This window comes from Alligator sinensis, unplaced genomic scaffold, assembly GCF_000455745.1.
Source record: "Alligator sinensis unplaced genomic scaffold, ASM45574v1 scaffold461_1, whole genome shotgun sequence".
Classification (NCBI taxonomy): Eukaryota; Metazoa; Chordata; order Crocodylia; family Alligatoridae; genus Alligator; species Alligator sinensis.
Window position 1 is genome coordinate 111935 of NW_005842986.1, and position 13264 is coordinate 125198.

A 13264-nucleotide genomic window follows, 5' to 3' on the forward strand; every position below is an offset into this window, starting at 1 on the left:
ATCATTCCCAATAGGCCTGTGCGAAGTGGCTAGTATTCACTTTGGATTCAGATTTGGCCAATTCGGGGGACAGCGATTCGATTTGGTGATTCAAATCTTTGTCCCGAGTCGATCCAGCCGAATCTGATTCAGAGATTCAGCCACCCCATCAATGGCTGCCCTACCTGGCCCCAGCTCCCAGCTGTTTGAAAAAAACGCCCGGGACTCACTGGCTGCTTCCAGGCAGGGGAAGCGATCCCTGCTTTCCCCCACTGCCCCACACTGTCTGGGGTGCTCTGCCATGAGCCCCCAGAAGTCCCAACGGCTGCTGCAGGGATCACCTAGGTTAATGGTTTTCAACATTATTTCATTTTCAGACCCCCTAAAAAAATTCAAATAGAGGTGTGGACCACTTTGAATTGTAAGTGTGGGTGTTCACATACTTTAGATTGCTCACAATCATCTTTTGCAGACCCTTTAGACATAGTATGCGGTCCGCCAGGGGTCCACAGACCACAGGTTGAAAACCACTGACCTAGGTCATTAAAGGCATCTACAAGCATGATAGAGCCCCTTTATTAAGTTTATCAAAATCCACTTTAAAGGTAAATAGGTTTATCTCCCGCACTACTGGTGATGTCTACACATGCGCCTGACTGCATGGTTGTTACTGCTCAGTCATTTAATACTCGCTTTAGCAAGTACTAAATGACTATGCAGTAATGGCCAATACTGCGCAGTCCTGGTGCCTCATGGGTCATTTCCCTACTGTGCTGTAGCAATGAGTTACTGTGCTGTAGCTCATTGCTATTGTGCAGTACCAGCAGTCACAGTTTGTGCCCGCTGACTCTATGTTGCTGTAGCTACAAGCTACGTCATCATAGCTTGTCAGTACGGTGACATAGTGTCTCGTGCAGATGCGCCCACTGGCTTCTACTGAAGGCTGTTCCAGAACATCACTCCTCAGGACATTAAAATAATTCTTCTAATTTCCACCTTATATTTATGCATGGCCAGTCTATACCCATTTGTTCTCATTCCAGCATTGTTCTGTAGCTTAAATAGCCCCTCTCCCTGCTTGCTGGTATTTTCAGGAGGCCATGCCCTGATCTTCATTTGGAGGGGATAAAAAAGCCCACAAGTCTGCCACCTCCCAACATCAGGTGAAGGTTATCTGCTCTCCCTTCAGTGAGATAGGGAACACAGCCTGATATTTCCAGAGCAACTGATCTATATGAATGATAGGGTTGGAAGTTACCTCTATGGCCATCTGTTGCAACTCCTTGTACAGATGCAGAATATACCATTTCTAAACCAGTCCAGAGAGATACCCATCCAGCCACCTCTTTAAAAGCTCCAAAGCAGATTCCACACCTTCTCTGGGCAGCATTTTCCACTTACTTGTTGGTTTGCAGTTAGTACATTTTTCCTGAAATGTAATTTAATTCTTCTTTGCTGTATTCTAAACCCAATATCTCAATATACCCAATATGACCAGCCCTCTTCAAGAAGAAAGAATAGCTGTTCACACTCTTTTTATTGTAGCCTTTCAAATATTTGAAAACTGCTCTCATGTCCCCACTTAACATGTTTTTCTCCAGATGAAACATAGCTAGTCTTTCTACCTTAATTCAGTAGCTAAGAGGTTCCTTGTATAGCCACATTGGTCCCCTGTAGTTCTTATCTTACCTCTGTGTTATGTCTTTCAGGAACTACAAAGCCTCTGGGACCCATTTATCCTTTAATCTCTCCATCTATGGGACTTTACCCATTATTTCTCTGAGTCAGTCAAGTGTGTCCTCTTGTAATGCAGTATCCTTGTTTTGCTGGTCTCATGCCTTTCTTTTCTTAGATTCATTAAGTCTATCATAATGTGATCACTTCCTCCCACATTTTTGACTACCTTAAAATTCACAATTCATTTTTTTTTATTGTTCAGAACAAGATCTAAGATAGATGAACCTACCCTAGCTGCATCCTTAAGTTCCTGAAACAGGAAACTCTCCTGTATACACTTTAAGAACTTGCTTTATATTTTATGTTTTGCTCTATTTTTCTTCCACAATATATCAGGGGAGTTAAAACCCTCCCTTAGTACTATCTCAAAAGTTTTAGATATTCTTCTTACCTGCCTGAAGAATGTTTTATCTGCTGTTGCGTCTTGATTAGGCATCTAGTAGACCCTCACCATAATATCCTGACTGTTCTTTTCTCCCTTTATCTTCACCCTGAAATTCTTAACAGATCTGATGCTTCCTTGCTTTTGAACCTTGAAACAAATATGTATTCCTGATATATAATGGAGTACAACCTGCTTTCTTCTTGAACCTATCCAGAACAATGTGTTCATAGTCCAGTCTTGGGAGTTATCCTGCCATATTTCTGTAATGCCAATGAAGTCATATTGTCTTCATATACTACAACTTCCAGTTTATCCTGCTTCTTTCCATAATCCTTGTATTTGTGTGTAAGTGTTGAAGATACTTTTCAGACTTCCAAGCTGATTTTCCTCTTGCATCTCTCTCAGCTATATTGTGATCCTTCTGCTCTTCTTTAGAATTAAGCCTCTTCTGTTGCTCCACATTCATAGCAGTTTTCCTTGCTCTTTCCCACTCACTGTATCAAGCATGGTTTATTACCATAGATCCTGGAAAAGGTCAGCTGAGTGATAGTTGTATGCAAGTTCCACGCTGAGGACTGTGACTCACCAAGCCTACACGTAATTTGATGCATGCCTGCAACAAATTACACTCACAGATAGCTCTATTTAGTTTAGTTTAACACAGTCCCATATGTGTTCTTCTCCCTTTCTTTGATTGTGTCCATTGTGTGTGAAGTGATCCTTGTTTATAATTTGTGCTGTTTGTCAAGTGGTTTAGCATGAAATGACAATTGCTGTATGTTTAAAACAGAGAAAGAATGAGCAGGTCTTTTGCAAATGACAACCAGTCTGCATTAGTTTTCCCCTTAAACGAATTGGAGAAACCACTCCCCATTTTACAACAAGCAGGACCCATACTTTTATTTTACCCCTCTACAAAGAAAACACGGATCTAGATAGAAAGAAATGCTGCAAATAGCATAATTTTTCTTTCTCATAAAAAAAAATTAATAGATTTAACCCAATTTTTTTCACATATTGATAGTCTCTGGCTAGTCCCTTATGGTTTCCTCAGGGCTTGAATTATGGTGCAATAATTCACATTGAGTTGCATAGATGGCACTCGGCTTTCAGACTTGTGCCTGACAATGCTTAAGGCATGAATTATTGCACTATAATTCACACCTTGTCATATCTTATTGCCGGAACATCCCCTAAATGACAGAGCTGGATTCATTAAGTAGAAATTCAGTCGAAACTTGGGTAAAGCAGTTGGTAGCAGGAAGGACCATGTACTTATATTCTTTGCCAGTGTTTTGCTTTAATCTGGAGAGGAAGAACTGGGGGCAATCATTTCATAGTGCAAAACAATTAACAAAGGAAATGGGCTATCAGAAGAGTCAGCCCAAGGGCAGAATGTGATGGGAGGAACCATCAGGAAGACCAAAGACTTGGAGAGGAATGGGAAATGAAGACGGGAGGCTGGCATGAAAGAGCAGAGCAGGCAAATAGGAGGGCATGAGCAGCAGAAGAGAGAGGTGCAGGGGATAGCATCTGCCTGTAGTGCTGGCAGAGTGGTCTGACAGTAGTAAGGTCAGACCAGTGCCTACCATGATCCACGACTCCTGTCCTGAGTTAAGCAGGATAAAATATGACAATGGAGTGGTACAATGGAAGTTTGGAGATAGGCAGGAAGCTCAGTGATCTCCCTGGAATATACTCTGACCGAGCTCTGCAGAGAAGAGTAAATGCTGCAGAGCCTGCATGGTATCTGCACAGCCTGGAAATCACTATGTTTCTAGTGAAGAAGCTTATGCAGCTTTGTGTTAAAAGCTGGTTTGTTGACCTTCACTTTAGTGAATGAACAGCACATTTTGTTGTGTTCTTTCCGTAGCTAGATGATTTAAAACTTTAGTAGTGGAATTGTGAACACTATTTGTTGGTCAAACAGACAGAGTTTAATTCAAAGTGTTGTTTAGTGGTCAAATCATCATCACCATAACGACCATCATGGTAGTACTGGTAGTAGTATTGTGCTACTGTTATTGGTCAGTGAATGCAGCATGTCTCCCCTATGTGCTGATATACAGAGAGCACTTCTACACGAGATGCTACATCGCCCTGACAGCATCGGCAGGCACTAACCATGATGCTGCTGCTACTGTGCAATAGGATCAGAAATGACCCAAGCAAAGCAAGTACTAAATGACTATGCAAGTACCAACTGCGCGATGAGGCACATGTATAGATGCGCCCAGAGAAAGTGAGTCTGGTAGAACTCCCAACTACTGTGCCTAGTTCTTTAATCCCACCTGAGTGAAATCCTTGCCCTACTGTACTTAGTAGCAACATTCCCATACATTTCAACAAAGTGAGGCTTTCACAAGCATGTTAAGTCTGGTGGTTAGCCAGGATAGCAGCCATTACCCTCTTCATGAGAACGATATCATAGTATACTTATTTTGCCTTGGTGAAAATGTCTATTTGAGGCAATGGTAGAGGAGGGCTAGGTCCATGGACTTGACAGAATGCACTGCAAGCAGTGGAGAAAAACCCCAGCTGAATGACCATTCCTGAAGCCCTGCATACAGCCATTTTTACTTTCAAGCGCCGTTCAGTTTGCTGAAATCCCTTCTGGGATAAGCTAAGGGGTTTGTCACTACACAGGAATGGATTCTTTTCTCCTAGATTGTTGACGTAACTTATTACTGAATACTTGTCTGTTTGCAGATGTTCTATATTTTTCTGACATGAAGTTTCTTAACATCCCTTTTAAATTATCTTTATGCTCACAATGTTGATGCGTAATCTTTTTTTCCTGGAGAAGTTACTGTAAGTACCTTGTGCAATGACGAGATGAAAGCCTTCTTTGTGTTCCTGCCAATCCAGTTTGTATGGCTCTGTTTGTCACCTGCAGATTAAAGCTCAGGGATGTTGTTTACAGCTAGTCTATGAAGTAGAGACTCAACTGGAGGCAAAGGCAAGAAGAAAATATTAGCAAAGCAACCATCTAATTCACAGAAATAGAACATCAGCTACTGGAAGACCTTGCCCATATAGCAACTTGCACTTAAAGCCACTTAGTTAAATCAGTGCAAACCCCTGTTTAGACATTTATTTTAATTAGGAATGTTTATTTCAGTTCAAGTTAAAGCTCATCCTAATTGACTCAGACCTTATGTTAACACCGTCTTTTACTGAGTAAACTAAAACTTTATCTACATAAGAAAGTTCCACCATTTTAACAAAAGTGTGATTTTAAACTAGTTTACTTAATCTGATGCAAACCTCTGTGTGGCTACTTATGTCAGCAACAAATTAAATCTATTGCAGTTTGGCTGTAGCCAGTTAGGAACTGGTTTAAGCTAAAGCATGGAAGAAGCTTGATGTTAATCTATACATTTTGTTATTTCATTGCAAGTCAGTGTATGGACAATTATTTTAAAATAATAATGTTTAATTTTGATTCTCCTGAAGTCAGTAATAGTCTTCCAATTTCCAAAGAAGTGTGAGCTTCAAGTGGAAAAAGTTTTACAAGATCATACAAGTCCATAGTATAAGGATACCCTAAGCAGAATTGGCCTTAATATTTTTAATCAGGCTAGCAAAACAATATGGACTTTTTCCCACCTGCTAGGACTTAATAGGCTTGATGAACTATAGCCAAATGATTCCTTGAGATGCATGTGAAAATCAGCTCAATGATTTTACATAAAAACAAGGGGGAGGGATTATGAGGTCCATTCCACACATAAACAACTTCTTGTTGCCTTCCTGCTGCAGAGCTGAGACTCAGCAACTTCTGCTGGATTCTGGGCAGAATTGCCAACATTTTAAAACGTTTTGCAAAAGACCTTTGTCCAAATATATTGATACTGGTGTTGTCATTATAGCCACAGCTACTGCAGAGTTTTATATGCATTACTTTTCTTAAGTCCTTACTGTGAGTAAAAACATATTAGTAGTCCTTTTTCAGATGGCAAAACTGAGTTACCAAAGGATTAAGAGCCAAACTGTCAAAGACTGTCATCAAAGCAGATGATCTACACTGCTTTTACTTGCAGCTAGAAAGAGGTGGGTACTTAGCAAGAGCAGCTGTATCTCAGCCGGCAGGCAAGGAATTTCAGCCATCTGAGTGTTCTCAAGTGTAGCCCGAGCACAGCAGTGTCCTGTTTACCTGAAAACACCCAGAATTGGAATTTCCATGGCCTTCATAGGCCCTCAAACCCAACCCAAGGTGGCAGTCAGGGGTCTGTGAACACCCTACAAGAAAAAATAATCTGGCAGAAAAAGTATGACAAGAACCAATGTCTGGCAGATGAAGTCACATAAATTCAAATTAGATATGAGGCCCTCCCTGATTTTAACTATGACAGACATGGATTTACCAAGGGCAAGTCAGGTCTGACCAACCTATTTGCTTTCTATGACGACATGACTGGTACTGTGGATGTGAGGAGAGCAGTGGACATGATATACCTTGACTTTAGCAAGGCTTTTGATATTGTCTCCTGCAGCGTTCTCGCAAACAAGCTAAGGCAGTATGGATTGGATAAATGGACTGTAAGATGGATAGAACACTGGCTGGATTATCAGGCTCAGAGGATAGTAATCAATGGCTTGATGTCTAGTTGGCAGCCGATATCAAGTGGAGTGATTCAGGGGTCGGTCCTGTGGCCTGCACTTACAATTCCATGCATTGGTACAGACTGGGGACCAACTGGCTACACAACAGCTCTGCAGAAAAGGATGTGGAGGTTACAGGGGACAATATGTATTACCAGCAGATCAAGGAAAATCATTATTCCCCTCCTGTATTTGACACTGGTGAGGACACATCTGGAGTACTGTGTCCAGTTGTGGCTGCCTCATTACAGAAAGGATGTGGAAAAATTGAAGACAGTCCAGCAGAGGGCAATGAAAATGGTTAGGGGGCTGGGACACATGATTTCTGAGCAGAGGCTGGGGGAACGGGGCTCATTTAGTCTGGGGAAGAGAAGACTGAAATGGGATTTAATAAGAGCCTTCAACTACCTGAAGGGTGGTTCCAAAGAGGATGAAGCTAGACTGTTCTCAGTGGTGGCAGATGGCAGAAAAAGGGGCAATTGTTTGAAGTTTCAGCATGGGAAGTTTAGGTTGGTGTGGCAGAGCACTTGATGTGCCTGCCACTTTAAGAGGTCAGGCAGCTTTTTGAGCTACTGGCAGGTAGGGGCCAGGGCTAATTGCTGAGTCTGCTGACCCAGGGACCAGCAGATGAGGCTAAACCTGATCAAAGGAGTCACCTGAGCAATGGGAGTCTCCTGGTTGGAGGAGGGCTGGGCATAGACTAGGTATAAGCCCAGACCTGGAGAGCAGGCATGGCAGTAACAGGGCTTGGGAGCTGGTGATGGAACATCACCCAGCAGGATGGTTGCAGCTCCTGAATGCCAGCATGGAGAATGACATCTGGACATTTGGGTAGGAACTAAGGGGATAAAGGAGGTTCCTGAAGACCCAGTGTGGAGTCAAGAACCCTGAGAAGAGGGTTGTGAGTCTGTGGGCCTGTTAAGGGGCAAGGAGAGCCATGAGAGAAGGGCTGAGTGCCTGGGCCCTGTTCAGAGGCCAGACGAGCCCACAGAGAGAGGGGCCAAGTGCACAGGGGCCTAATGAGAGACCAGGCGGGTCCTGGGAAAGGGACTAAGCCTATTGAGGGGCCAGGTGATCCCTGAGAGAAGGGAAAGGGCTGCAGTAGGGAAGACCTATGGAGGGCTCTGGGTGAGCCCAAGGAGAGTGAGCAATCTGTGGAACAGTCTTAGAGGATGGCCCCACAGAGAGGAGAGGGCTGGCACTTGGAGAATTGACTCTAGGAACCCTGACTGGCCTATGCAAGGGCCAGGGGCCAGGAGGGGTCGAAGTTTGAAATAGCCCACAGTGGAGACTGCCAGAACTGGAAACCTGGAGTTTTGACTGGCCTGGAGGCAGAGCCAGGGCCTAGGAGAGGCACAAAGGTCTTTGTGGGGCCACAGCTGAGAGGGAGGGGTCAGGGAGCATGCAGTTCAGGATAACGATGGCTGGTAGGGCTCCGAGGGTGAGGTGGGGGGCAGAGATACAGGACCTAGACCTAAAGGAAAGGTGGAGCTAGGGCTCAGGAGCCCAGTGCCTAGCAGCCCGGGGGGGGTGGGGGGGGGCGCGAGGGAGAGTGTAGGAAATCTAGGGGAGAGCCCAGAGCAGGATGTATAAGACCAGGAAGGTTGGAAGACCAGTCCCAGGTAAGACCTAAAATTGCATCTTACTGGAGTTGATTGGTGTGGTGGAGCAGCCTCCATGGAATGCCACAGAGTCATGCAATTAGCCCACAAGTCCATGACCACATTCTGGGTGATCATTATAATAAGATCAGGGCAGCCTCCCTCTTACGTTTATATTTTCATCAAGGCATGGCAGGCGAGACAAGAATGCACCCTAGGGGTGGAGTGGGCACAGTCATGGAGCTTCTAGGAGGTGTCATGGCCATACCTGGAACCCCGATATGTGACAGATATTAAGAAAAACTCATTAGGAGGGTAATAAAGTACTGGAACAGTCAACCTAGAGAAACTGTGGAATCTCCATCCTTGGATGTTTTTAAGACTCGGCTAGACAAAGCCTTGGTTGGGATAATACAGTTGAGATTGTTCCTGCTTTGAGCAGGGGGTTGGACAAGATGACCTCCTGAAATCCCTTCCAACCCTAATTTTTTATGATTCTATGGAGGGGATTAACCACTGGAACCAACTCCCAAAGGGAGGTAGGGATTCTCTGTCTCTTGATGTCTTCAGGTCAAGATGGGCAGCCTTCCTGGAAGAAGCATGTTAGCTAAACACAAAGTTATTGGGTTCAATACAAGGGAAATTTAATGGCCAGTGATGTACAAGAGAATCACAGACTCACAGGGTGGGAAGGGACCTTTGGAGTCAGTTGGTCCAACCCTCTGGATAATATTCATTCCTAAACCATCCCAGATAGATGTCTAGCCAGCTTAGAGGGTCAAGCTAAAGCATCTAATGTTTCTCACTGGTTTTAAACTCTGTTAACAAAGAGACGTGATGCAATATTATCCACCACAGTCTTCTTCTTAGCATGCTGATGGTATTTTATATAGCTCAAGGGACTGTGGACCAGATTGGTCACTCAATGTGATAAGCTGTTGGGTGGCTGGGGCACCAGGGTGCTGAAAGTGTAGAGTTGTGTAGCTAGACAGCAGGCAGGAGTCTGGTCCCAGCTTGCTGGGCTGACTGGTCAGCATCAACATGTGCATTTTATTGCAGTTAATTACCCCAACGTAAAATAGTGTACTGTGGCTTAATATTGTCACACACATAGACGGCGATGCTTTACTCCACAGGTAATTAGTCTACTCCACTGTAAAGTGCATGTGTAGATGTGGCCTATAGGTGGTAAACAGACCTTTATTTAACTTTGCCAGCAATATATGAAAAAGAGATTTAGAGGGTCTAAGTCCGATTTTTTTCTGTGGAAATCCACAAATGCCAGAATTTAATGGTGGTCTGACTGAGAGGCAAGTCACTTTGCATTACCTTGTGACCATCTGTCAAGGGATGAGCAGTGCCATTGACTTGCTGAATGGCCTGGTTTGAATCATAGATTTGAAGGCCATTGTCTCATCTCCATCATAATTCAGGTAATAACACATAGCTGAGATAGGCCATAACCTTTAAGAAAGATGTCCAGTCTTACTTCAAAGACTTCAGCTGGCAGAAAGTCCACTGCACTGCTTAGTAGGCTGTTACAGTGGTTAATTGCCTTTATTGTTAATCAAAATATATACCTAATTTCCAGGATGCATTAGTTTGGTTTCTGTGTCAATTTGCTGGATCTTTTTCTGCTGCTGTCTATTGGATTACAGAGCCTGCTGCTATCAAAGCCTCCCCTGTAGGTAGTGGGAAGCCTTGTTACCTGCTAGTTTGTCTTGCATGGACCAGAGAGACTGACCTTGCTAGGTCTCTCACTGTGGATCTCAAATCACACTTGTGGCAATGTGAACTTATCCTAGTATTTCAAGTTCCTTTTTAAAGTGTACATTTAACAGTCCTGTGATTGAGTTTCCCTATCTATTAAGCAGCCATAATGCCTCACCTTTGCAAAATATGTTGAGATATAGTGATAAAAAATGCTATATAAATGCTTAGTATTGTTACTAAACTAAGAGAGAGAAATGGATTTTCCCCAAAGGCTGTTAATGGTGAATATTAGCATGATGTATTAGCATAATGTATTATAAAAAGATAGTCCCTCTTTGTTAAGGGACTATCATTATATCTTATTTGGCAAGGGAGATATGCGCCACTCATCCCCAGTTTAAGTCCTCCAATTAGTCTTTCTTAAATAGACTGATAGAAATATGAAGAATATTGTGGTGGTGGGTGGCAGATAAAGGTAAGTTTGTTTAGAGAGTGACTCAGAAGTCAGTGAATTAATGCTAATGTCCACCTCTGCAGAAGTATTATGGAGATACCCATCCATGGAAATTGTTCTCAAACCTCAGCTGATATATTGTTTCTGAAAGAAACAATATTTTCACTTAACATAGTCAGATGCTCTCTCTAGGTGCGTCCAGATGTTTGTGGATGCTTGGTTCCCTGGGGAGAAGTAGTGGCAATGCACCTTGCGCCGTCACTACTTGTCCCCAGGAAATGCCCGTGCCACACACCCTTTGGCATGTGGCAAGTTGCCCCAGGAGGGGTAGGGGAGGCTGCAGCCAGTACTGTGTTGGCCCCAGCAGCCTTGCCTGGGGTCCTGGGGGCCTCCTGGGGCTGCAGCTGTGGCGATTTTGCTGCATGGACCAGGCAGCCTGGCTCCGTTTTTCAGCAGTGCGTGCTGGCTGAGTGTGCACTGCACTGGGTTTTTTTTCTGAGGAGGTTTTTTTTTTTGACCCCTGGATACCCAGGGGGCAAAAAAAACCTGCAGAAAATGAAACCCAGTGCAGCGCATGCTCAGGCAGCATGCCCTTGCAGTGCAGAGAACACTGGACTGTGCAGTATGTGGCACTGCAAACATATTTGCAGCACCACATACCGCATGACTGTACTTGTCTGGATGTGCCCCCTTTGTCCATGATTTCACAGCAGAGGCCTATGAGGGGTCATCACAGTACATCATAGGAAATATCAAATATATCATTGTAAGTCTCATGTATTCCTTGGTCTGGTTGTTGTACAGTACTCTAGAGAGAAGTCCCTAGAGTCCTTTTCTGCATAGGATTACTTTTTGACAGTAATCAAAAAGGCCTTATTAGGGAGCTTTATTGTGCATGGCAAAATGAAAACAAGGGTCTTTGTGCAGCTTGAGAAGCATGCAGATTGTGGCTTCACTGATTGACTCCTGTAAAGATCCCTGTGCCAGTATTTCTTGATACATAGCAAGTACTTGCATGTTGTCTGCATCCTAGACTTCTCAGACTTCTTGAAATTCATCCTGGGCCTGAAGGGTAATCATAAAAGCCTTCTAAAAGAGAATATCCCATTTCTGAAGTAATTTTCCAGTCCAGCTCTGCAGACTTTCTTGTTGTTATGCTGGGAAAGTCAATGAGAAGGAGAGACATGGAATCCAGAGTTCACCAAATTCTATGGTCTGGTGTCATTTTTTGGAAAATGACAGGTGAGAACAGAGTTAACCCTTTGTGTATTTAATAAAATAAATTATCTTGGAGGTGTATCTTCATCAGAAGCAGTGGTCCAGTCAGGTGGTCAAGGGAAAGGAGTCAGAGACTGCGGTTCTCTCTGATGCTTACACTACCATGGTGTATAATAGGGCCCTGTGAAATGGCACTGTTCCATTCTGACTTCAGTTTCAAGGTCTGGACAGAACAGTGTTTTGTATCAAATTTAATTTTGAGTCAAAACAGCCTCACTGTTCCACTTTATCGAAACAATGAGGCTGTTTTGACTTTGTTTCGATGTTTCGCCAAACCATGGAGCTGGGGAAACGACCTCAACTCATAGGACAGAATTGTAAGGTTGTTGTAAGTTTTTTTTTCTTGTTAGTTTATGGCAGAAATCTTTTTTTTTTTTTTTACTTAAGTTAGATATCGTCTTATCTGCAAATTCTTTACTGGGCTCATTTCTCTTACTCCAGTTCAAATCTCTCTGATATTCCCATCTTTCCTGCCTAAGATGACCAACATGTAGTTAAATTCATAAAGGCTTATAACACATATTTCAATTCACTGCCAGGCAGTTTATCCTTACTGATAGAAAATCAGATAAGACTGGACTGGGATTTTGGATTCACATCTGAATCATAAGTGGATTTCAGCTGTGTGGCTTAAGCCCATATCTGTTTACTGCATACCTCTGACAGTACACACCATCATGCATAGATTCTTCTCGTACTTCTGCATAGTTCACTCAGGCATCTTCAGCTTCAGCATCTACCGCCTGGGAAAATGAAGGGCTTGATGCATGCTCATCATCCCTTCTCCATCCGCTGAGATGGAACTTGTTTAGGGAAACTGCTATTTCTTTGTTCAGTTTTGTAGTTCTTATTTCAGTAGTTTTTCTATGTTAACTACACCCACAGTTAGTAATTGTCTGTAGGGTTAACATGATCTAAAGGCCTTGCAGGTAGTAATTTCTGGTTACTTTCTGATATGTCAGAAAAAAGGTTATCCTGTGGAAAGGAACATGCAGTTCTCTATAAGTGGGTATAGAGCAAGGCACCACTAGATGGCAGTATTACAAGTCACCATCATGCTACTGGTGGCCAGGGATAGTGGGTTGAAATTAAGAGCCGAAAGATTTAAGAAGAGTTTCTGAACAGTGTGAGATGTTACACTGAAAAGAGCCTTTGAAGAGAAGGGGTGGAACAGTCATTGCTAAAATATACACTGAAAACACCTTAGAGGCTGGCTATGCAGAGGATTCCTGTCTGTGCAGGGTGCCTGGCTTTTCTGGTCCGGCCTGCATTCTTTCCCCATTTGATATTATGTTTGAGTATAGTGGCCTTGCTGTTCATATTAGGTCAAATCCTGAAGTCCAACATCAGTAAAACTCCCAACAACTTGAGGATTTGGGCCAGTGTAGATCCCATGTGGGGCATCATGAGGCTGATGCAGCTAGTGACAAGATTCTGTATAGATACTTTAATCTTGTTGTGTGTAACATCTTTCCACATACATCACAGTAATAGTGTCATTGCTTCAGTTTT